Source organism: Budorcas taxicolor, chromosome 23 (assembly GCF_023091745.1).
Source record: "Budorcas taxicolor isolate Tak-1 chromosome 23, Takin1.1, whole genome shotgun sequence".
In the NCBI taxonomy this organism is placed as follows: Eukaryota; Metazoa; Chordata; class Mammalia; order Artiodactyla; family Bovidae; genus Budorcas; species Budorcas taxicolor.
The window spans coordinates 19653023-19680372 of NC_068932.1; the positions used below are offsets into that span (position 1 = coordinate 19653023).

At 38.4% G+C, this 27350-nt stretch overlaps 1 protein-coding gene and 1 non-coding gene across 2 annotated transcripts in view; both read right to left on the bottom strand.

The window, feature by feature from the left end:
* Positions 1–27350, bottom strand: part of HPSE2 (heparanase 2 (inactive)) — a 688998-nt gene that overhangs the window by 427941 nt on the left and 233707 nt on the right. The gene's annotated exons all lie outside the window — the stretch shown is intronic.
* Positions 26187–26259, bottom strand: TRNAG-CCC (transfer RNA glycine (anticodon CCC)). The gene has a single exon. It is a non-coding gene; the product is annotated as a tRNA-Gly (tRNA).

The window sequence follows — 27350 nt, forward strand, 5'->3', positions numbered from 1 at the left end:
TTTGGCCCAGTGACCTCAATCTTGAGGGTTTATTCTTAAGAAATGATTATAAAGAAAAAATGAAGCATTTAATGAGATAATTTGTGGTATTACTGAATGCAGCAGGAAAAAAAACTGCAAAATATTTAAATGTTTGACAATTAAAAAGTGGTTATACACCTGATAGAGAAATAAGCCACTGAAATTATTATTATAAGGGGTAGATGATATCATGAGAAAAAGTGTATAATTCTAAGTAAAGAAAGCATGACCCAAATGCTTCTATATTATGATTTCAACTATATAATAATGTACATACATGTATATAAGGACTAGAAAAGAACACAGAAAATGAAATCAGTTGATTATTTGGATAAATGGAGTTATCCTGGTTTTTTCTTTTTAAAAACTTTTTTTCAATATTAGTGTGGTATTGTTATATAATGCACATAAAAATTCAGTACATAAAAACAAATGAAAGAAACAAAAGAAAAAAACCTTCCAGGTAAAGGATGTGAGAGTGTGTGCGTGCGTGTGTGTGTGTGTGTGTGTGTGTGTGTTAGTCACTCGGTTGTGTCCCACTCTTTGTGACCCCATGGATTGTAGTCCACCAGGGTCCTCTGTTCATGGAATTCTCCAGGCAAGAACACTGGAGTAGGTTGCCATTTCCTCCTCCAGAGGATCTTCCCGACCTAGGGATCAAACCCAAGTCTCCTGCATCGCAGGCAGATTCTTTTCTGTCTGAGCCACCAGGGAAGCCCCCAGGTAAAGGATAACATTAATACATGACAGTTTGGGTTCATCTGGGATTATAAAGGGGGCATTAAGCCCAGGACATCCTAACAGTTAACACATTTCTACACTATATGCACAGGGAGATTAGAAGGTATGCTTTTGTCGTGATTATTTTACTGACAGAGCTAGATTTTAAACTCTTCTGGCCACTCCATTTACTCCAACAGCAACTCAATATTCACTGAACTTAGAAAGAAACAAACAAAAAAGAGAATCATATCCAAATGAGCAATAGCCAAAGAAAACCATTTGAGTAGCAGGTCATCAAAATTTCAAAGTGATCCCATAAGCATAGAAAGGTTAAGAATAAACTGAATAAATAATTCAAACCATGCAGAATCAGTGTAGATAAAAGCCCATGGATGTGGAACATTCATTTCTAACTGACTCATGGAATGTAAGTAAAGGGTTTAACAGTTGTTACATTCTTAAATGTGTGCTGCTGCTGCTGCTGCTAAGTCACTTCAGTCGTGTCCGACTCTGTGCGACCCCATAGACGGCAGCCCACCAGGCTCCCCGGTCCCTGGGATTCTCCAGGCAAGAACACTGGAGTGGGTTGCCATTTCCTTCTCCACTGCATGAAAGTGAAAAGTGAAAGTGAAGTCCCTCAGTCATGTCCGACTCTTCACGACCCCATGGACTGCAGCCTACCAGGCTCCTCTGTCCATGGGATTTTCCAGGCAAGAGTACTGGGGTGGGGTGCCATTGCCAGTTATTTATACTTCTAGCATTTGCCACAAATCTTTCAGACACAAAACTAGAGATGGAAAACATAAAAAAAAAAAAAAGATGAGCAAAAAGTCAAAAAATTCTTTTCAAAAGAGAAAAGCATTTATTTAAATTAAATAAATGCTATCAGAAAATAATAGGGCCCTTGGGATTAGGCGTACTATATCCCGATTGCATTATCCAAATCCTCGGTCTTCCAAGGTCACAACCTAATATGATAACCAAAGTGTCCTCACAATCCCAGCGATCTTAAATGAGTTTTGGAATAAATTTAGAATAAAAATTCTTCAATATATCCTGACATCACTTAGTCAATCTTCTACTTAATTCAATAACACATAATAATGTGCAAGGCATGGGAGTAAATACAGCAAATATACCAGAAACGAAAAAATATGAACCCTTCTCTCCAGATCTCCCAGTTTATGAACTCTCAGGCCTTTGTTGAACAGAAGAACCCTCTACTATCCTTTACAGATCAATATAGGAAAAATCAGGATATTCAAAGCGGTGCCAGTGTCTTTTCTGCTGAGTTCAGTTACAGACCCAACTTCCAAAAACCACAAACTAATTCATCAAGCAGTTAATTGTCTGACATTGAAAATAAATTGCCTTATGACAAGTCTCATTTCCCCTGAATGATTTTAATTATCTCTGTAGCCAAGAATTGTGACTAACTTCTGTGACAGAAGTGAGAAGTACAGTGTTGAAAAAGCAATTAACACTTTTATTTTTTGGTATTAAACCTTTGCAGAATTGCCCCCTCTCTTGGAACAGGGAGGAAGGGGGTAGCTAATGAGTACTTACCAAGGGCCATAACTGGTCCAACTGTTTCATGTACATTACCTCATACAATTCTTGCAAACAGTATTATGAAGTATGTATTATCACCCTCATTTTTAGAATGAGGCTCATGGGAATGTAAGATGGTACAACCACTTCAGAAACAGGCAGTTTCTTACATTTGCCGTGTGTGTGTGTGTGTGTGTATGTATGTGTGTGCGCGCACACACGCGCACCCCCACACACGCACACGTAGTCACTCAGTCATGTCCAGCTCTTTGAGACCCCATGGACTGCAGCCCACCAGGCTCCTCTGTCCATGGGGATTCTCCAGGCAAGAATACTGGAGTGGGTTGCCATGCCTTTCTCCAGGGAATCTTTCAACCCAGGGATCTAACCTAGATCTCCTACATTGCAGGCGGATTCTTTACTGTCTGAGGTGAACTTCCCATCCCAGGAATCGAACCAGGGTCTCATGCATTGCATGAGGATTCTTCACTAGCTGAGCTTCCAGGGAAACCCCTACATTAACCATACAACCCATGAATTCCACTCCTGGCTATCTACTGAAGAGAAATGAAAACAAATTCCCATGCAAAAATGTGTATATAATCTTCATGGTAGTTTTATTAATAGTAGCCAAAAACTGGAAATAAATCAACAGGTGAAAGAATTGAGAAATTGTGGTATACCCATATAAAAGACTACTACATAGCAATAAAAAGTCATGAGCTACTGACACATGCAACATGAATGAATCTCAGAATTATGCTGAGTGGGAATAGCCAAACCCAACATACACTAAGATACTATTCATATGAAACTCTAGAAAAGATTAAGCTAACCTATGGTAAGAGAAACATAGTAATGTTTGCTTGAGGATGGGAATGGAGAGGGCATTCACTGGGGAGGAACACAAGGGCATTTTGAAGACATTGAAATGTTTTATGTCTTGATTTTTCCAGTAGTCATGTATGAATGTGAGAGTTGGACTATAAAGATAGCTGAGCACCGAAGAATTGATGCTTTTGAACTGTAGTGTTGGAGAAGACTCTTGAGAGTCCCTTGGACTGCAAGGAGATCCAACCAGTCCGTCCTAAAGGAAATCAGTCCTGAATATTCATTGGAAGGACTGATGCTGAAGCTGAAACTCCAATCCTTTGGCCTTCTGACGCAAAGAACTGACTCATTGGAAAAGACCCTGATGCTGGGAAAGATTGAGGGCAAGAGGAGAAGGGGACAACAGAGGATGAGATGGTTGGATGGCATCACTTACTCAATGAACACGAGTTTGAGCAAGCTCCAGGAATTGGTGATGAACAGGGAAGCCTGGCGTGCTGCAGTCCATGGGGTCGCAGAGTCAGACATAACTGAGTGACCGAAATGACTGACTGACTGACTGACTGACATCTTAATTATAGTAGTGGTTACGTGATTGTACAAATTTATACAAAATGTACAATTTAAAAAGGTACATTTATTGTATGTTAATTTTACCTCAATAAAGTTGGTTTGAAAAAAAAATTTTCCTCCAAGTGATTCCAGCATTGGGGAAGAAATCTCTGAATAAACCTAACCTCCAGTTGTATGCAAATATCTCCTCTACAAAAATCACCTACCCCTGTCTGAATATTTCTCAGGTCTGAAGCTTGCAGCTACACAGGCTACCCTGTCCACTTCATGACAGCTCTGTCAGAAAAACTTCTCATGCTGAGTCTAAACATATTTCCCTCTAATGGTATAAGTTCTCCACTCAGCAGCTACCTTAATATAATCTTATTGACAACAGTAGAATATTCAAAGATACCTGTCTTGGAGTATAGCAGAGCTGTTTTAACATGGGCTCTGAGATCTGACAGGTCTGAATTTTATTCTGGTCATATCATTTATTAGTGAACTTGAGCAAGTTACTTAAGCTTGCTAGACCTCAGTTTCCTCAGCTGTAAAATATTCATAATAATAGCTCTATGAGGGTTATGAGAATTAGGGAGATGATTCATGTAAAGCTCTTTACATAATGCTTGGCATATTAACCAGGCTAATCAACACAGGTACCTCAATTGTTAAGATTTTAATTCCAGAGCATTTGACATCCAGATTGCTTGAAAATGCTATAAATTGTTAATGTAATTACAACCCACACAGTCATCCATTTTTTTCTTTCAACATTAAATATACCTTAAGTTTTCAATTCACAATCACAAAACGCTGACTTAAGAGGCATTCATTATCTGATACAAACAATAATTGTAAAAGGATTAGAAAAGAGACTTGAAATAAAGTTTTAGCAGAAGTAGTACTTGAATATGATTTTGAAGATTAGAAAGTATATAAATAATGGTGTGTTTGATTAAAGAAAGAAATGAGAATTTAATTTGTGATCTTGGTTAGACTTTCCAGAGTCTTAATTTATTTTCTTTTTATGAAGTGCTCTGAAAAGAAACTTCATATTTGACATATAAAGCCCTGCTTCATTTAAGCCTATGTACAATCAGCATGAGACTAAAGTCTAAGATTACTGCCACATTAGAGGGCTGCCTATGGATCATGGCAACCTCAATACTTCAGGTCTGGATGACAATGTGAGTCAAAGTATACTAAGCTGATGTACTATTTCTCCCTTGATTTTGACCAAGTTATTTCCCTTCTTTGGACATCAGTTTTCCTATATGTAAAATGGGAGGAGGGATAATCTAAAGCTCTCCAAGCTCTTTTCTAACTTAAAACCCTATAACCCAGATTACCCATATGTATGCATTTGTTAAAACTCAGTCAATAAATCCTTATTATTTGCACATTCCATTAGATGCAAATTTTTATGACATCAAAGAAAACTCTATATACAAATGATAAACTTTAGTTAATGATATACATGCTCACACATTTAGGGATTAATTATACTGATTTCTGCTAAAATGCACCCAAAAAAAGAAGGATAAATGGATGGACGCATGGATAGAAAGGTGAGAAAGAAACTATACAAAAGTGTTCATGGTAGAATCTATGTGGTGAGTATGAGGGTTCACTATAAAATTCTGGCAAAGAAAGTGAAAGTGATAGTAGCTCAGTTCAGTTCAGTTGCTCAGTCATGTCTATCTCTGCAACCTCATGGACTGCAGCACTCCAGGCTTCCCTGTCAATCACCAACTTCCAGAGCTCACTCAAACTCCTGTCTATCGAGTTGGTGATACCATCCAACCATCTCATCCTCTGTCATCCCCTTCTCCTCCTGCCTTTAATCTTTCTCAGCATCAGGGACTTTTCCAATGAGTCAGTTCTTCATGACAGGTAGCCGAAGTATTGGAGCTTCAGCATCAGTCCTTCCAATGAACACCCAGGACTTGTCTCCTTTAGGATGGACTGGTTGGATCTCCTTGCAGTCCAAGGGACTCTCAAGAGTCTTCTCCAACACCACGGTTCAAAAGCATCAATTCTTCGGTGCTCAGCTTTCTTTATAGTCCAACTCTCACATCCATACATGACTACTGGAAAAACCATAGCTCTGACTAGACAGGTATTTGTTGGCAAAGTAATGTCTCTGCTTTTTAATATGCTGTCTAAGATGGTCATAGCTTTTCTTCCAAGGAGCAGCGTCTTACCTGCATGGCTGCAGTCACCATTTGCAGTGATTTTGGAGCCCCAGAGAATAAAGTTTGTCACTGTTTCTATTGTTTCCCCATCTGTTTGCCATGAAGTGATGAGACCAGATGCCATGATCTTTGTTTTTTGAATGTTGAGTTTTAAGCCAGCTTTTTCACTCTCCTCTCACTTTCATCAAGAGGCTCTTCAGTTCCTCTTCACTTTGTGCCATAAGGGTGGTGTCATTTGCATATCTAAGGTTATTAAATATTTCTCCTGGCAATCTTGATTCCAGCTTGTGCTTCATCCAGCCTGGCATTTTACATAATGCACTCTGCATATAAGTTAAATAAGCAGGGTGACAATATATAGCCTTGATGTATTCCTTTCCCAATTGAAACCATGTCGTTCCATGTTTGGTTCTAACTGTTGCTTCTTAACCTGCATACAAATTTCTCAGGAGGCAGGTGAGGTTGTCTGGTATCCCCGTCTCTTGAAGAATCTTCTACAATTAGCTGTGAATCACACAGTCAAAGGCTTTGGCATAGTCAATAAAGCAGAAGCAGACATTTCTCTGGAACAGTCGCTCAGTCATGTCCAACTCTTTGTGGCCCCATGGACTGCAGCACACCAGACTCCTCTGTCCAAAGGATTCTCCAAGCTAGAATACCAGAGTGGGTTGCCATTCCCTTCTCCAGGGGATTTTCCTAACTCAAGGATTGAACCCATATCTCTTGTGCCTCCTGCACTGCAGGCAGATTCTCTACCTTCTGAGCCACTGGGGAAGTCTGCAAAATTCTGTCAACCTGGGTCTATGAAATTTTCATAACAAAATGTTGAAAAAAGCCCCAGTAGTTAAGTAATCTTTTAAATATCAGAAAAAAATACTCTATAATTCTGATTGCTTCTTACATATTCAAACAACATTGGTAATCCTACATATCCCTGGGCTTCCTATATGGTGCTAGTGGTAAAGAACCTGCCTGCCAGTGCAGGGGAGGTAAGAGATACAAGTTCGGTCCCTGGGTTGGGAAAATCCCCTGGAGGAGGGCATAGCAACCCACTCCAATATTCTTGCCTGGAGAATCCCTTGGACAGAGAAGCCTGATGCACTACAGTTCATAGGGTTGCAAAGAGTCAGACATGACTGAAATGACTTAGCATGCATAAATACCAAGCACATGGCAAGATTCTCTTCCCTAATCTTTTTAGCACAGTCCATAATAATAGTCCCTAATTTTTTTTAAAAAAAGGCTAATTAAAAGATGACAATAGCAAATACTGGAAAGGATATAAAGAAACTGTAACTCGCATGCACTGCTGGACAAAATGTAAAATAGTGTTGCCACTTTGGAAAACAGGCACACAGTTCCTCAGTTAAACAAAGAGTAATTATGTGACTTGATCATTCTACTCTTGGATATACACCCAAGAGAAATAAAAACATATGCTCATATAAAAACTTGAACACAATCTTCATAATAACATTATTTATAATAGCTAAAAGGTGGAAACAACCTAAATGTTCATCAACTGGTGTATGGATAAACAAATGTGATATATTCATATAACAGAATATTATTCAGTCATAAAAAGGAATGAAGTATCAACACATACTAAAACATGGATGAAATTTGAATGTTTTATGCTAAATAAACACAATCTCAAAAGGCCACTTATTGTATAATTCCATTTATATGAAATGCCCAGAAAGTGTAAAACTATAGACACAGAAAGTTAGTTATTCCCGAAGGCTAGAGGAGATGAGTGTTTGGGGTGATGGCTAATGAGTTCAGGGTTTTGGCAGGATTGGAAACAGTAAAAATGTTCTAAAATTGATGGTGGTGATAGATACATCCTTTGTAATTGTTCTAAAAGTCAATGAATTTTACAGTTTCAATAAGTGAATTGTATGGTATATAAATTATACCTCAACAAAGCTGTAAAAAATTGAAAATCATGTCAAAACTTATCCAGTCTCTCTCTGGTCTCTTCTCTGCCCTATGCCTCATTAGCTCTCTGGTCAATAAGTGGTCTCACCAACTCTTTCCCTTGTCTTTTGCTTCAGAGGCACTTAAACTGTCTTATATATTCCTAGAAAACTACTCCTTAGATTTCTTTTTCAGTTTTATTTCACCTTTGTGCTTGAACTGTAATAATTTTTGAGGCTTTCTTGATTCCATTAATTCATTTGACAAATTTATTGAGTAGTTATGTCATGTCAGACACTCTGTTAAGCACTTAAGGTATAAAGTCAAAAAAACCTCCTGGTGCTTGCCCTCAAAATGTTTGCAGTCTATTAAGGGAGGCAGATAAATAAACAGATAATTCATATATAAATCAACATGTACCATAACTGAAGCAAGTAAAAGGGCTAAGGGAGAGAAGACTTTGCTGTTACATTTAAAGCCAGAAAACCTAGGTTAAATGAAGTAGGTTTAACAGCTTTGAAATCTTAAACAAGTCACTTAATTACCCTGAGACCCAGTAAAATGGAGACAATGCCATCTACTTTACCAGGTTTGTGTGATAATCATATGCAAACATAATATGAAAACACTTTATAAACTATATATTCTAGTATACCATGATAATAATATTTTGGAAATAATTATTGCTTCATCTACTTTCTTTGCAATTTAGTAAGGATAAAGTAAGTAATGCGCTCTAGGATCTGACAAAAAATAATATGATATTTTTCTTATAACTGAAAGTAACAGATGGAATTTTAATAGTTTCTGGAACAAAAGGAAACATCTTGAAACGTAATGATTTCAAGACTGACTGAGGAGATGGAGAATAACATGGACAAAGGGTTAGATCATGGTTGGAAGAGATAAAGGCCAACTGGATGGCAAGCTTGAACTGAACATAGGTGGGGTAGAAAACATGGTATTGAAGGCAGGACTTTGAAAGTGAGGAAGAATTTTAATGGGAGCTATGAGCTTGCCATACTCTTATCAATCACATACACTTTCTTTTAACACGTAAAAGTGAATTTATCTCAGTGAGGAAATCTCCTCTCCCAGAATAACTTAAGCACAAAGTTCTACTGTATTTCAAATCTCCCAGAAACAAAGAACTAAGAAGCTACATGCACAGACATAAGAACAGCATGTTTTCTGGTCAGTTTAATTAAGTGAAGAGGAACTAAAGAGCCTCTTGATGAAAGTGAAAGCTGCTGCTGCTGCTAAGTCACTTCAGTCGTGTCCGATTCTGTGCGACCCCATAGACGGCAGCCCACCAGGCTCCGCTGTCCCTGGGAGTCTCCAGACAAGAACACTGGAGTGGGTTGCCATTTCCTTCTCAATGCATGAAAGTGAAAAGTGAAAGGGAAGTCGCTCAGTCATGTCCGACTCTTTGAGACCCCATGGACTGCAGCCCACCAGGCTCCTCCATCCATGGGATTTTCCAGGCAAGAGTACTGGAGTGGGGTGCCATTGCCTTCCGAAAAAAAACTAGCTTAAAACTAACCATTCAAAAAATGAAGATCCTGGCATTCGGACCCATCACTTTATGGCAAATAGATGGGGAAACAATGGAAACAGTGACAAACTTTATTTTCTTAGGTTCCAATATCACTGCAGATGGTGGCTGCAACCATGAAATTAAAAGACACTTGCTCCTTGGAAGAAAAGCTATGATCAACCTAGACAGCATATTAAAAAGCAGAGACATTACTTTGCCAACAAAGTTCCGTCTAGTCAAGGCTATAGTTTTTCCAGTAGTCATGTATGGATGTGAGAGTTGGACTATAAAGAAAGCTGAACACCGAAAAATTGATGCTTTTGAACTGTGGTGTTGGAGAAGACTCTTCCTTGGGCAGCAAAGAGATCAAATCAGTCCATCCTAAAGGAAATCAATCCTGAATATTCACTAGAAGGACTGATGCTGAAGCTGAAGGTCCAATACTTTGGCTACCTGTCATAAAGAAATGACTCATTGGAAAAGACCCTGATGCTGGGAAAGATTGAAGGCAGGAGAAGGGGATGACAGAGGATGAGATGGTTGGATGGCATCACCAACTGGATAGACATGAGTTTGAGCAAGTTCTGGGAGTTGGTGATTGACAGGGAAGCCTGGCATGCTGTAGTCTACGGGGTCACAAAGAGTCGGTTACAACTGAGCAATTGAACTGCCTGACATAATGTTGGCTCCTGGTGAAACCTGTGGAGTCTCTGTATATTTTCTACACTTCCTTTCTGTTTAAAAATATACCAAATAAATTATAAGTTAAAGAACAAGTTAACCAATAAATCTGTATAAAGACAAAATTAAAAATAATAACAATGGCAAACTAGCTCTACAGATCATATGTATTAAAGACAGGCAAATAAGTTATAATCTCAAATAACAGAATAATATTACAGAGTTAATAGTACTATTTGACATTTAATATTTCAATGTCCCAACTCATATATATAAGTGTGTGTGTATGTTTGTGTGTGTTTCAATCTTAATGGCATACAAATGTAAGATATTTCCAAAAAATTCTTTACTGTCTAATATATTATTTCAAGTTCTCAAGTTCTCACTTAGCTGGGTATAATAAGAGAATGGAATAATTAGAGACCACAAATAATATCAGTCACATATATGGGCTAAATGTTTGCATTTATTCCTATTTAATACTTATCATGGGTCCTAACAGGTGCTTCTGACTGGAGCCCAGCAACTAATGGATGAAAGGGGGGGAACTAAACTTAGGAAAAGGGAGGTGTTTTATTTACATAACCTGTATGTTACATAAATGTTCAGGCCCAAATCCTTCTAGCCTATAGGAATGACAGTATTATCAGCCATGGCATATTGGGGCAGGGGAGGCTTCTCTCCTAGATTAGCATTAGAAAATTAGTTATAAATACTTTTTTTTCAATTGGTTGCCATAAGTAGTGCCAACATGGCACTATTTAATAAAGGCTGGAGAGGATTAGGTGGAGAGTTACTGGCCCTAGATTTTTAGCCTTTTGCTGTGCTCAGATGCACTATAGAGTTTCTGAGCCAAGACTAGAAGGACACAACTGGAAATAGAAATTGAAAGTAAAAAACTGATATTTGACAGAAACAAAGGAAGACATGCCCTACAGGGTACTAGATACAACTGTACAAAACATGCTGTAATGGACGCTACATTGCTGCTACCAAATCCCCCCTCAGGACCGAAGAATTTATTTCCTTGGCTACTGGGAGTGCTACCGGCTGACAATCCTCAGCTAACTGCCCTCTCCAAGAACTGTTCTTGGTTGAAAAGAGCTGCTTCTTCCAAGGTCCTTCCGCCTGCAGCCAATAACCGGTTGATCGACGTGAGGGTCTGAAGTTCTGACTCCCTCACCTGAATCCTGAAAGGTCATCCCAGCTCCAGAGCTTTGGTGGAGTTTGCTGAGCATTTGTTTGGAATGCTACCGCAGACCACCCTCTCCCTCTGCCCAATTCTGACTCCTTTCCTCCCCCCTAAAGTGTTGATACTGAGAGCACTTCTCAGAAAACTGTCCATGGTAGTCTCTACCTCAGAATCTGCTTTGTGAGAAACCGAACCAGCAAGTCAAGGCAATATTGAACCACATGCAGTTTCACTGTGAATAAATTATGATATTAGTAATATCATAGGTCCCTAGGTAGTCCAGTACACTAAGAAGTTTATCAAATTCCTCCCCATTCTTGGTCTTCAATTGAGTACCTGACAACTAATTATCAACCTATGGAAAACCTGGAGAGTCAGAGGTGCCAAAAGAACATCTGAGTAAAAGATAGGAATTGGAATTATTTATTTCAATACAACTGACAGGGAGAAAACCAACAATATAAGATTATAAAATAAAAGTTTAGTACAGAGGATATAGATTAGATAAAAGAAGATTTGCCAATAATTAAAAGTGATAGAATATTAGAATAACTGGTAATGAAGTTAGATTATTCATTTAATACCATATATAATAATAAATTTGAATTCACTCTATGTTAAGAGCTATGCTGAGCATGTCATACAGCATATGTAAGTAATTAAACTTCATAACAGTGTTATGAGGAAGAATTATTATTATGCCCATTTTATAGATAAAGAAATTCCCAAGACTTACAAAGATAAAGTAACTTGTCTAAAGTTACACAGCTAGAAAATGATAAAATAAGGATCCCAACCCAGGATTTTCTGACTCTAAAACTCACACTCCAGACTATTGCCTCTGGGTACATATATACTTTGTGTGTTGTGTTAGAATCTGAGAAAATGAAAGGATATGCTTAATTTTCTCTAATCCAATGGGAAGAATGGCTAGTTGATGTAGATTCTGACCAATCATAGAATCTTTTGGAGCCTCTGTTGCTATCTGTGTCAAATAGAGATAATGATACCTTTTTTTTTTTTTTTGCCTAAAGGCATTCAGAAAAACAACTGATGCCCCTGGTCAATAAAATCTAGGATTTTATAATTTTTTGTTGAACAGGATAAAATTTTTTATATTGTTATATATCTTTAAGAAACCAAACTATTATTCACTTAAAGGAAACCACTCTGAGTAAATAATTTGGGAAAAACTAGGGGCAGAAATAACATTCATATATGCATTCCCTTAAAAAGGTAAGTCTCATACTTCTAGAAGATAGAGGAGACCAAAAAAGTAGGAATTCTGTAAACAGAATAAATTAAGATTAAGCAATGGGATGTGAAAGTTCTCAGAAAAAAAAAAAAAGATAAACATTAGAGCTAGTAGAATCAGATAGATGTGAGGTAATACAGCAGGTCATTTAAGCAAGGCAGAATAACATGAACAAGGATCAAGAATAAGCATGGCGTGTTTGAGGAAGAGAAGACTTTGAAAAGAAACAATAACTCTCACTTATATGGATTAACTTAGCCCTTTCTCTTTATTAAGACTGGGAAATAGCCCAAATCAGTGCTTTCAAAATTTTTTGTTCCAAGGCACAAGTGTAGAATTTCCATTTGCCATGGTACACACCTAGAGTGTTAATAGACCACTGCACTGCCATTTTTAGACATGAAATATTCTAATGTACTGACAAGTTAGGATGTCTACAACAAATTTTTGAGTTGGAAAATACTGTAAATATGTATTTATATGTGTATGTATACATGTGTGTGCAAAAGACTCAAAAAGTTTCACCTTGACTTTTAAAGATACACACACATACATACGTACATATATATTCTATATTACATTAAAACATTTCTCTTACATACAAATTAATAATATAATTTTTAAAGTTAAAGAAAACACACAAATGTTAGAACGTTAAAACAAGAAGAATTTAAAGATCATATTATTCCACATCCTTTTCTAAATGAGGAAACAGCCAAAGGAAGGTTAACCGGGGACTGGAAGCCAAGAATTAACAGTCCAGGGCTACTGTCCGTCCCATTCGTCACATACCTCATGGTACCTCTGAGGGCTTTTTCCATAGATTAATCTGCTAGAAAACTAGATCAAAGGTCAGCAAACTTTTTTCTCTAAAAAGCCAGATAGTAAGATATCTTTGGCTGTCAGGATCTGTCACTTCTTCTTTTTCCCAACACTTTAAATATAAAAACTACATGCAGCTTTCAGAACAGTATAAAAATAGGTCACATGCCAGGTTTGGTCCACAAACTGATCTAGATTAAGCAGAAGGAAAAAAGACAAAGGAAATGAGACTTATCATCGGGTAATTTACATCAGTCATTAGTAAGGTTACAGAGGCCCACCTAGGGTGGGAGGAGTATAACTGAGAGGGAAAAGAAGCTTAAATGACAATTGTGCTTAAATTTTCCCAAATTTCTATAGCAATCCAGACTTGAGTTTTAAATGGCCAGTAAGGTAAGAAATCAACATAGAGAATTCTGAGGGGTAATTGGATTTGTGTTCATATATATTCATAATTGAGGTCTCAGGGCAATGTGGCCAATACGGCCAGAGTAAGGAGGTAGAATGTTATGCATTGTTTTTAATGCTAGTACATTGGTTGAATGTTTGCAAACTAAAGTTAAGAGCTCTTTCTAGTTCTCAATCAAAAATTTTTGAAGAAAAAAAAAAAAGATGACGGAGAAGTGAGAAGCAGCTCTCAACCTTAAAAAACTCTCACTTTAGGTTTCTTTTCTTGGTTGATTAACAACAGTCACTGGAATTGCTCTGTCCCTGCCTGGCCTAAAAACTGCACATTATTCCACACTAATATCACAAGTGCAACAGGCATCCTGGTATAAATTAGAGGCATCCTAGAACAGTTGAGAGACTTTGACAGGAGACAGATCCAGTTTAAATTCTCATCCTGCTACTTACTAGCATTTGTGATCTTGAATTAATGATCTGAACCTCATTTTCCTTATCTAATCAGTCTGGATAATAATACCTGCTTCACAGAGTTACTGGGAGAATTTCATGAGATATGGTATAAAAGTAAAAAATAGTATCTGACATATGGTAGGTGTTCAACAAACTATTACTTCCTTTCCCTCCTGTATCCCCAACAACCACCCAGTGTTTGTTGAAGATCTTTTCACCACTGTAGTTACACTTATATGATAGAGATCACCCTATTTTAGGAATTAAAAATTACTTTAAAAGTGTTTAGAATATTCAATAGCAAACAGGGGGATGCAAAACATCTAAGATACTTAAGTGAAAGCCTAAGACTGATAGTTGCCTTGGAGAGTTCAAGCCTCTTCACACATAGTAATAGATAATATTTGCCAAGGACAGGCCCAGAAAAATAGTAATTACTCAGTGTCAGTGTGTTGCTTTGTAGCTTGCAAAGTGCTTCTACATCACTACCACATTTAAGACTCAGAATGACCCAGAAGAGAGACCTTGAACCCAGGTCAGCTGATCATCCAGTGATGTTTCCAGTAGACCAAATTCAATGCAAAATATATAGGTTACTTTGTTTAAAATCTTAAGGCATGAGCACTGAATTTTCCTTTAAGAAAACTGTGCTTAACTAAAAGGTATTAAGTTTGCCTGCTAGCTTCATGTGACCACCCTCTGGGAAGATAAATGGCCCAACTGATAGTAAACAGTATGGGATTAAGAAATTTACAGTGTTCTTTGTATTGTTTTGTGTATTACTTCTGTAGAAAAAAACAGAACCAGGACTCTCATTTTCACCTACTAAAATTTCATTTTCCTCAATGATTATATGAGAAAGAGAAAAATATTTATTAGATGTTTATTTGTCTCATTTTTTTGTGGATTTGAGTTTCCACCAGTCATTCCAAAGAAATTTCTATCTCTACAAGAAAATATTTTCCTAGTCCTTGTGATGCAGAATATGAAGAATCAGAAATAGAAGAAAGAATTAAACCATAAAAAAGAAGAGCTTAGCCAAGAAAGAAGAGAGAGAAAGAGAGGAAATTATCAGACAACAATGAGAAATAAGTCTACTGGGTATAGAAGTGGCTTGGAGAGGAAACAAGATCTCACCAAATGTCATTCTACTCTTGGATTGTATTTCTTCAACCAAGACATAATGTGGTTTTGTTTTCTAGGGGCAGCAATTTACTTGGTGACCACTACCAAACTGTTTGCTAGGAGCTACAGGAGACAGTACAAAGATTAGGATTTGGCTCCTGCTCTTAAGGTGTAAGAGACACATAAACAATTAAGGCTCTTTAGTTAGTGCACAGTAGAGGCAAATCAGGCCTGACAATACTTTGACAAAGAATTGACCTAAGAGAAGACTGAACTATTTCTGGTTTTTGGTTTCCTTCTGAAATACTGTAAAATATCACCCTAAAGACATTTGATTTGTGAGAAAAATTAGTCTAAAACTTTCCAAAATGAACAACCCAAATGCCACTGAAAAAACCCAGGGATGTAGACAACTGGCTACCCACATGGTTTGAAAATGCCTGAATCAGAGCAAATAAAGAAAATTAAAGCCTTCTCTGGGAGAATCTGAGATGGATCTTCAAAACTTTTTAAACATACTTCTTGAAAGGAAAGTTTTAAAGAACTTAAAAGAAGGGCATGATGTCTTAATAAAAGCCAGCAAGTACCATACTGAATGACTAGTGGAGCCTCAAATCCAGAAATAATTGAGGGGGATAAAGTAAATAGCTAATTCCCCCCCCCCCCTTTCTCAAAAGATCAGTGAAGGAAATGAAATTTTAGTAGGTAAAACTAGAGGGCTTCAGTATTGTGAGATCTATTGCTATTTCTTCAACAAAAATAAGAGGCAAAATAAACAAAACAAACAACACTATGATTCTCTCAAATCCACACAATTTAGTATCAGTTGGGGCATTTATCTTCCTGGAAGGAAGCATAAAATAAAAATTAAGATGGCTCCAATATGTTACCTAAAGGTCAAACAGCAAACATTTCTTACTCCAAGTTAGCTACACTGAGCAATTTGCTATAACTTCAGATGTATGTCTGATCTAGTATCTTTTGATATGCAGAATGAATACTTAATAAGAGAATCTGCCCAAATCCTGTGAAAAAGCACCCTATTGGAAACTGAGAAATCTGAACTGTAGCAGCACTAAGGTACTCACCCTCTACACTCAAGGGTGAAGGAAGAGCTTAGAAAATGGACATCCATCCACTGCCCAAATGAAGCCAATTTTATCCCTTCCAGATATCCTACTAGCTAAACATTCAGAAAATAATGGAAGGGAGGTATGTGGTAGACTTCATCCCAAGGCCAGGCAGGACCCTATATCAAAGATCAATTGAGGAAAAAACTATTATAAAACTTTCCAAAGTCAAGGCAATAACCAAAAGAATACACAGTATAATCTTAACAGCAAAGCATTATATACTAAAAAGCAAAAACATTGTAAGGAAATATGATAATTCATTGTTTTTGTCTTTAATGGTAAGATTATTTTTTTCTTCTATATTCTATATATCCCAATAAACTCTGATATAATTTAATACTTTTCTGAATTTTACACTTTTTCTACAACAAGCAAGCAACTAGCTTTACAGTAAAAACAAACAAACAAAAAATATCAAATGGAAAAAAGAAAAATAAGAGGAAGGGGGGAAAACTTAGTTCTAAGGGGATAATTCTAGAATTTTCTTTAAAACATCAACATAAACTCTGAAAATTAGCATCACCAAAACTCTGTGATTATGCTTTAAAAACAGCCTAATATTTTGCATGCTCCAGCCACTGGTCTTTCTGTGTTTGTTTCTCCTCTGTGCAAACTTGACAAAATGCTAATAAAAATCTCATTCCATGAAAAGTGTGTAAGTGAGAAGAGAAAGGAGAGAAATGTACACTTAAGAAGGAGAGGAAGAGTGTTTGAAAAGCATGTGACAAATGAGTAACAAACTTTTGGAGAAGTATGAATGGGTAAAAATGCAAATAAAACTCCAAATGAGATATACTTGAGACTGGCCTTACCAACAGGGAGGAGAGTATAGAAAGATTATAATGGAGAGGAGAGAGCAAAGTATAAAAGAAAAAATAGCAGGAAAAATACAAACTTCATGTGTGTGTGTGTTTTTCATATAGGATTCACAACATTCCTCAGAAAATTCAATTTAGTTGCCCTGTTCTAGCTTGCTAACCAGAACCAATTTAATTTTAAATCTACACGCAGAGCCAAGGGGGACGAAATATTTTGCAATTACTTTTAGCTCCCTTTTGGAAGGCAGAATAAGATTTAACCAGTTCTGCTCCAGCTACAGTAACCTTCTAGGTTTGTCAGAGGCCTAGATGGTGTCCTTCGGTTGAAAAGTAAAGAACAGAAAACTGTGTACTGCAATTACTTGCTTTGTTTAACAACTTAATGGGAGTGAATTTTTGAGAATGTGACAAATTGTTCCTGATTTATCTGCACAGGGCATGAAATACTGGTGCAAGAGAGCAATTTGTTTCACAGACAATGTCTACTCCTTGCTATAAATCTGTCCACTGTCACACTCTATTTGACAACCAGTTAGGTGATTTTTGAAAAACTAGTTTATTACTGCATTTAACAAAGAGCAGAAAACTGATATATGACCCTCTCATTGCTTCTCAGCTACCAGGAACACATTTCTCAGATATCAGTCTATACAATGCTTAGGTTTTATGCTCTATCGTGACAGATAGGTAAACAAGTTGATAAAATCAAGCTCATTCAAAAAGAAAAGGTTATCATATTTATGCATGCCCGTTGCTTGTCATGAAACTTCAAACAGTTTCTGGTTCTGCTTACCATCTGCACAGATTTATTCCAAATAACATAACAAAGTTTGTTTCTTGATTTCTTTCAACATAAATAGAACCATTAAGTTTTGGGAGTGTTTATATTCTGGGAGATCATCAGATCATCTATTCTGATTAGTCTTAACACATTGGCCTGGCCCCTGCCTTTACACAGAGCTCAGCCCCTTCTCCCCTCCTCAGTCAGCAGTTTCTACATTAACATTGCTGTATTTCTGAAGTATCTATCCTCAGAAACATTCTTTGCCATGCCTCCTACTGGGAGGAAATGAGGCTGCTACAGGTCTGACTTGAGTTCCCCTTAGGCTATATTGTAGTATGAAGTTGCTCAGTTGTGTCCAACTTTTGGTGACACCATGAACTGTAGCCTACCAGCCTCCTCCCTCCACGGGATTTTCCAGGCAAGGATACTGGAGTGAGGTGCCATTTCCTTCTCCAGGAGATCTTCCCAACCCAGGGTTTGAACATGGGTCTCCCACATTGTAGGCAGACGCTTTACCATCTGAGCCACCAGGGAAGTCCCATATTGTAGTATACCTTAATTAAAAGCAAAATAAATGACTCGCATGCTATATATCTGTGCTGTGTTTTGTCTGATTCTTTGCAACTCCATGGACAAACTCCCACCAGGCTCCTGTCCATGGAATTCTCCAGGCAAGTATACCAGAGTGGGTTGCCATTTCCTACTCCAGAGAATCTTCCCAAACCAAGAATTGAACCCGTGATTCCTGCGTCTCCTCCACTGCAGATTCTTTACCTACTGAGCCACCTGGGAAGCCCCACCTGGGGACTTGGCAACTATTCCAAATTGTGACAAGTTTTTCGGTTCTTGCTTTTTTGGTGGGGGAAGCAGGAAAGGAGGAAGCCATTTATAAATGTTATACACATACAGATCCACCCAAGACTATTTAATCATTGTTGATTTAAATGCAGACACCATCTCCACCACACCAATTTACCATTAGCTGGTTGAAAACTGGGAGATGTTGAGGGAGAATCTTGAGCATTTTTAATAGAAATAATTCTTCTTGGTAAAATAAGAGCTAAATTACAAATGTCCTAACTCTATACATTAGCTGTCCAATAAAGAGGAGCATGATTCAGAACTTAATTTTGTATGCCATTATCTCATAAGAGGTGGCAAGAATACACAGAAGAACTATACAAAAGAGATCTTCATGACCCAGATAACCATGATGGTGTGATCACTCAGCAAAGCAGACATCCTGGAATGCAAAGTCAAGTGGGCCTTTGGAAGCATCACTATGAACAAAGCTAGTGGAGGTGATGGAATTCCAGTTGAGCTATTTCAAATCCTGAAAGATGATGCTGTGAAAGTGCTGCACTCAATATGCCAGCAAATTTGCAAAACTCAGCAGTGGCCACAGGACTAGAAAAGGTCAGTTTTCATTCCAATCCCAAAGAAAGGCAATGCCAAAGAATCACCTTATTGACTATGCCAAAGCCTTTGACTATGTGGATTACAGCAAACTGTGTAAAATTCTTAAAGAGATGGGCATACCAGACCACCTGACCTGACTCCTGAGAAATCTGTATGCAGGTCAGGAAGCGATAGTTAGAACTGGACATGGAACAACAGACTGGTTCCAAATTGGTAAAGGAGTATGTCAAGGTTGTATACTGTCACCCTGCTTATTTAACTTATATGCAGAGTGTATCATGAGAAATGCCAGTCTGGAAAAGCATAAGCTGGAATCAAGATTGCTGGGAGAAATATCAAAACCTCAGATTTGCAGATACCACCACCCTTATGGCAGAAAGCAAAGAAGAACTAAAGAGCCTCTTGATGCAAGTGAAAGAAGAAAGTGAAACAGTTGGCTTAAAACTCAACATTCAGAAAACGAAGATCATGGCATCTGGTCCCATCACTTCATGGCAAATAGATGGGGGAAACAATGGAAACAGTGAGAGACTTTATTTTGGGGGGCTCCAAAATCACTGCAGATGGTGACTGCAGCCATGAAATTAAAAGATGCTTACTCCTTGGAATAAAAGCTATGACCAACCTAGATAGCATATTAAAAAACAGAGACCTTACTTTGCCAACAAAGGTCCATCTAGTCAAGGCTATGGTTTTTCCAGTAGTCATGTATGGATGTGAGAGTTGAACTATAAAGAAACTTGAGCGCTGAAGAATTGATGCTTTTGAACTGTGGTGTTGGAGAAGACTCTTGAGAGTCCCTTGGACAACAAGGAGATCCAACCAATCCATCCCAAAGGAAATCAGTCCTGAGTATTCATTGGAAGGGTTTGATGTTGAAGGTGAAACTCCAATATTTTTGGCCACCTGATGCAAAGAATCAACTCATTGGAAAAGACCCTGATCCTGGGAAAGATTGAAGGTGGGAGACAAAGGGGACGACATAGGATGAGATGGTTAGATGGCATCACGGACACTATGGATATGAGTTTGAGTAGGCCCCGGCATTTGGTGATGGACAGGGAAGCCTGGCGTGCTGCAGTCCATGGGTTTGCAGAGAGTCGAACATGACTGAGCAACTGAACTGACTGACTAATCTCATTTAGAAGTTGGTATCATCAGATTGCTGGATTGAGTGGGAAAAAAAAATAAAACCTCAGCAATATAAATAGTATAAACAATCTTCAGATGAATAGGTGGAAATGATTCTGAAATAGGTAAGTCTGAAATCAATCATGAAATAGAGCTATTTCAAAGCACTAACCCCTGCCTTCAAATCCTTCCTCCACCACTTAATTTCTCTGAACATGCAATTCTTCATTTTTAAAATGAAAATAATATTTAGTACCTCATAAAGTTGTTCTGAGGATTAAACCACCTAGTTTGGTACCTGAATGAGCACTCAACAACTGCCATCTATTCTTATTGCTACTATTATTTTTCTGGCGTAAAGTTTTTACTTACTATGATAGGCTGAAATATGAATTAATTAATGAAATGAATGAAAGGAAGAACAAATAAACACACTGTGACACTTGTAGAGAATAGACTCCAGGGGGTACCTAGCAAGGAACCTGCATTTATTTTTTTGTTAGTCTGATGGCCCACAAAAATTTTAATGAAGAGCAATCACATATCACTAGTGACATTTTTCTGCAGATACAATCTAATATTAAGGTACATATTATATGAAAATGATATCATGTTAGGGTCATACTTGCCAAATAACCAAGGCCCTCAATTTTTGCCTGTTGGATCATCATGCTTATATATACACATGTGATTGGAGAAGGCCATGGCAGCCCACTCCAGTACTCTTGCCTGGAAAATCCCATGGATGGAGGAGCCTGGTAGGCTGCAGTTCATGGGGTCACTAAGAGTCAGACACGACTGAACGACTTCCCTTTCACTTTTCATTTTCATGCATTGGAGAAGGAAATGGCAACCCACTCCAGTGTTCTTGCCTGGAGAATCCCAGGGATGGGGGAGCCTGGTGGGCTGCCGTCTATGGGGTCGCACAGAGTCAGACACAAGTGAAGTGACTTAGCAGCAGCAGCAGCATACACGTGATACATATATGAATGGTGTTGACCCCTTAGCAAGGCAAGTAAGGCAACTATGCTCAAGTACTGAAAATAATAAGATTTAAACATCAACAATAAATCCAGTTAACGAATATTAAAATTGAGGTTTCTTATGGTTCCTTATCGGAGAAGGCAATGGCACCCCACTCCAGTACTCTTGCCTGGAAAATCCCATGGATGGAGGAGCCTGGTAGGCTGCAGTCCATGGGGTCGCGAAGAGTCAGACACAACTGAGCGACTTCACTTTCACTTTTCCCTTTCATGCACTGGAGAAGGAAATGGTTCCTTATCCATATCCTCATTTTATTCATTTACATCCCATAATGCAAATATTTGTTCAAGGAAACTGTGGTAGATACTGTAAACAATACAAAGAATGCAACTCAATTTTGGCTCAGTTCACCAGTATTTAATGAGCACCTCTCATGGACCAAGCAAGGTAGGTGTGCTAGGTACACAGGCTGTAAAGAAAAATAAGATACAGCCTGGGCCCTTGAGGAAAAGGGCACAAATAATTACAATACAAAACATGGAGACTGTTAGGAAATTCAGTAGTAATACGAAAGATGAAGTGATCAATTCTGAAAAGAAATTGGAAAAACTGAGAAGAGTATGTCATGCCTGGCAAGATTTTTAACAGCAGTATGTCAAGTGGACACAAAAGAGTCCAGTCTAGACAAAGAAGGGTATTACACAGGCATGTAGTCAAACGGTTCAGTACCCTCTTGACTAGGAAGCACAGGGGAGAAAAAAGAAAGTGATAGGTTAGCAAGGTGAGGAGGGTTAAACTATAAACTGCCTTTCTCACTTATCATGCTAGGAGGCTTGGAATTTTTTCTTCTTAAGACAGTTAAGCCATTAAAATTTTATACAAGGGTCAGATTTGTGTTCTTTATCTGTAGAGAAGAGAGAACAGACTGCTATGGCTGCTGCTGCTGCTGCTGCTGCTAAGTCGCTTCAGTCGTGTCTGACTCTGTGTGACCCCATAGATGGCAGCCCACCAGGCTGCCCTATCCCTGAGATTCTCCAGGCAAGAACACTGGAGTGGGTTGCCATTTCCTTCTCCAATGCATGAAAGTGAAAAGTGAAAGTGAAGTCGCTCAATCATGTCCGACTCTTAGTGACCCCATGGACTGCAGCCTACCAGGCTCCTCCGTCCATGGGATTTTCCAGGCAAGAGTACTGGAGTGGGGTGCCATCGCCTTCTCCGAGAGAAAAGACTAAAAGCTACTAAAATAATCCCAGGAAATGAGGAGGAGAGAAATGAACTAATCTAATAGCTTAGGGAATGGAGAGAAAGAACAATTTTAAAATATATTCAAGAGACAAAGTTATCATTCTAGATTGATCAATATTTATGTGCAAGTGAAAAGTATACACAAGATTGTTCTTTCTAATCATGCCAGAACAGAAATTTGAAGCATTTTGAAAAAGTATTAGCTACCAAAATGGCATAGCTTTAATAGACTCCAGAAACTAAAAAAGTCAGATAGTTAAAGATGTGTCTAGAAAGGAAGAGATGAGGGGATTCTTATAAACAATGTACTTTGATATCAGAGGATTCATATTTAGAGGGAAATATCACTGAAATGGAAAGTCTGCTTCTTGATTTACTTGACACCAGCTGTAAATTTTGGGAACGTACCCCAGTTTATCAATGCAATATGTAACTGATATAACTGGCAGACATGAAGGTGTCCCACTCAGCTCTCTCTTCAAGAAAACCTACTGCTAAAAGCCTAGTTATCTGACAACACCTTTAGATCCACAACAGCATTCACTGAGGCCATGCCCCCAGTCCTATCCCTGACCTTCTGCTCCCAAGCACAAAAGATGCAGCAGAGGTAGGCCATCTTCCTAGATATCTCTAGCAAAGAACATTTGCCTAAAGACTCTCAACAGCCTGATCAAGACTTTCTCAGAACACAGTGGTCTGAAGCTCTTCCTGACCAATTTTCTTTCCTTCTGCTACTCCTTTCACAAGTGTTGGACCTACACCACCGTCTGAAGGCTCTCCATGCCTACTGTTCATTACACCTTACGTTTCATGAGTGCTTCTCCAAATAAACCTTCAGTTCAGTTCAGTTCAGTTGCTCAGTCATGTCTGACTCTTTGCGACCCCATGAATCGCAGCACGCCAGGCCTCCCTGTCCATCACCAACTCCCAGAGTTCACTCAAACTCACGTCCATCGAGTCAGTGATGTCATTCAGCCATCTCATCCTCTGTTGTCCCCTTCTCCTCCTGCCCCCAATTCCTCCCAGCATCAGAGGCTTTTCCAATGAGTCAACTCTTCGCATGAGGTGGCCAAAGTACTGGAGTTTCAGCTTTAGCATCATTCCTTCCAAAGAACACCCAAGGCTGATCTCCTTTACAATGGACTGCTTGGATCTCCTTGCAGTCCTTATACGTATATAATTTCTCTCTTGGTATCTGCTTCTCAGAGGACTTGAACTGAGACAATTGTTTAAGTAATTTTATTAATATTTATACCTATAACTACACAGTGTTGTAGATCAATTATACTCCAATTTTTTAAAATTAGGAAACATGACCCATGCCAATATATGTGAAAACTTAAATGAAATGGACAATTTTCAAGAAAAATTTAAATTACCAAAATTTACTCAAAAAGAATTATAAAAGTCCCAAATTAATTTCCTTTTAAAAATGAAACTAATAATGAAATACTACCCCCATAAAAGACACCAGACTCAAATGTTTTACAGTAACAGTCAAATCCTATGAAATGGTTTCAGAACTTAGAAAGTCAGAGAAAATAAACCAACTCATTTTATGAGGTTAGAATATCTTTGACATAAAAAACAAATAAAGACACTAAAAGAACAAATAATAGGAATCACAGAAAACACAAGGTCTTCCACAGAGAATCTCATACCGAAGCCACCTCCAGAAGACAGAAATGGAGCTGGTCCTGAGGATTTTCCAGAGATGATACAATGGCCCAGTGTTGAAGAGCTCTCACAGACAGACACTCTATTCCTAATGACTAACCCACCTCCCTTGGGTCATATGTTCCATTCTAACTTCCAGAACATCTTTTACTAACATTTTATATAATTTAACTAAATTAGATTAAACTTTCCATAAAAACGGGGTTGAACTAAAAATAGTGAGAACTCAACCCATAAGCATTTTGTTTTAAATCAAGTGAATTCTCAACTAAAATAATCATAGCCTCCTCTTTGAGCCCCAGGGGCACAAGCAATTCAGACAGACCACATAGTCTTCCGTGGAGTACAACATTCATCCATTTCTCAGGAGAATTTGCCTTTCCTGCTACAAGAAGCTTCATCCAGCTGCCAGGAGAATATTTGGATGACATTGCCTCACAGTCAATACACAAGAATTCTAGTCAAGGGAAGTAGTCTGACATGATAGTTAAATGTACAGGCTCTGCACTCTGGCTTCATTAGGTGTTCAAACTGGGTGACCTTCTCTCTCTCTTTAGTTGCTAAGTCATGTCCAACTCTTGTGACCCCATGGACTGTAGTCTGCCAGGCTCCTCTGCCCATGGGATTCTCCAGGCAAGAATACTAAAGTGGGTTGCCATTTCCTTCTCCAAGGGATCTTCCTGACCCAGAAATTGAACCCAGGTCTCCTGCATTGCAGGCAGATTCTTTACCAACTGAGCTATGAGGGAAGTTTATTTTCCTCTCTGATTCTCAGTTCCCTCAATTGTAAAATGATTATAATAACAATACCTGTCTTGAGCATTTGTGAGGATTAAATGAGCCAAGGCAGAGAGAGTATTTAGCACAGTTGCTGGCACATACTGAATACTGAAAATTATTATTATTTATGTCATTGTCATCAGTGGGAATGTTGGCTCTAGGAATGAAAAGAGTTGCTGTCCACATTGGAGAAGCCAGTGACCATATAAAGTGATCTGGCCTCTTCTTTGACTAGAAAGCTGAGAAACGACATAAGTGGCCACACATTAAGACTCAGCCTTCACTCACAACAGCAAGAGGGAAGTTGATCTCTCTCTGAATAAGGGGCAGACAGCTGGAGAGGGCCCAAAGAGGGATTACCAAAAGATTATGATGGTCAGGGAAAGCTGAAATATCTATTTTAACAGACAATTTGTGCTCCAATTACCATCTAAACGTTCATGGTAAATAAGGATCCATAAAAACACATCTGTAAAACCCCAACTTTAGTGACTAGGGCTTTGCATGGTTCATTAGCACATACTCCTTTGCCCAAATATGACATCACTTATCAGCACAGACCTTCACATTTCAAAGCCTATTCTCTAGCAGTTGGAACCAGTGTCCTGTGAGGAAATCTCTGAAATCAGTGCAGTCACAGACCTCCTCCCATGAGTGCTAAACAGCCTTATTAAGAAGATATTCTCCATGATGTCTGTCTCCTATGCTGATGTTCTTCTTTCATTTTTTTTTTCAGTTAGACACATGAATTTTTAATACAAATTTTAAAGACTTTGGCTTTCATGAAATCCTCATTGACCTAAATTTTTTAATTTTTTTGGCTGTGCCAGTTCTTACTTCTGGCATGTGGGATCTTCAATCTTCCTTGTGACGTGAGGGATTTTTCTTTTTTTTTTTTAGTTCTAGCATACAAACTCTTAGTTGTGGCATTGTGACACCTGGGATCTAGTTCCCTGACCGGGGATTGAAGCCAGGTCCTCTGCAGTGGGAGTGCAAAGTCTTATCCACTGGACCACCAGGGAAGTTCCCATGGCTCTTCTTTTAAGATAAGGGTTGAATTATTATAAATTATTAAGGTGAATATTTGTGACGCAAGATTTCTGTGCTTGATGCAAGTGATCAGCTGTGAGAAAAGGACTAGATCCTGGGCTCCTCTGGCATTCCCAGGGATTCTGTGAGCTACTTAATATCCTTTAATAAATTTCCCTGTGCTTAAACTAGCTAGACCGGGTTCTATAGTTTCAACTATGAATCTAACTTGAAAAGATATCTGGAGAATGTCATATACAGATTTTGATATTATGGAAACAAGGGTTCAAGTCTCAGTTCTGCCATTTGCTGCGTCTATTACCCTGAACAAGTCACTCAGTCTCCCTTGATCTCCATTTCCTCATCATTATATGTTGGGTAGTTGAGGATTACTACAGATAATGTGTGTCATGTTCTTAGCACAGTCCTTGGTACATTGTTCCTGCTCATATAAAGTACACCAAACTATTGTGACTATCAAAATAACAGGATAGGGTATTCTACTTTTTTGTAACCCCTCCTCACTTAGTAAATGTGTCTCAGAGCCTAACAAATTGAAGCTAAACCACAAAAAGGCCATCAGGTTAAGCATAACAGATACATTTGTCTTTGCCTTGAAGATGTTCCACTCTGAAACACAGGATAAATGGACACACGGGGGGGCGGGGGGGGGGGGGGGGCGGATTCTCACAATCATTGAACACAGACATGGCAGCAACGTGAAACAGACATCCATGAGGAGTCAGGAAGAATAGAGGGGAAGGAAGAAAACAAATAAAGGCTTCTGAGCACCTACCAGAATCATATTCTATAAAATTACTGGAAAACTAAAGGGAACAAAAAAGGTCTGCCCCCACCTCAGGGCTTTTAGGGCATCTGTGATTGACAAATGGTAAGATTATTTGTTTGCAAAGGTGATAAAATAGGTCCCCACAACAACACAGTTGCATTGTAACACTTCTTCTTACATTATGAATAGAATTAGTCTCCCACTATTTATCATGGAAGGATGGGCTTTATAAAGGACAGAATGGCAAGGACCTAACAGAAGCAGAAGACATTAAGAAGAGGTGGCAAGAATACA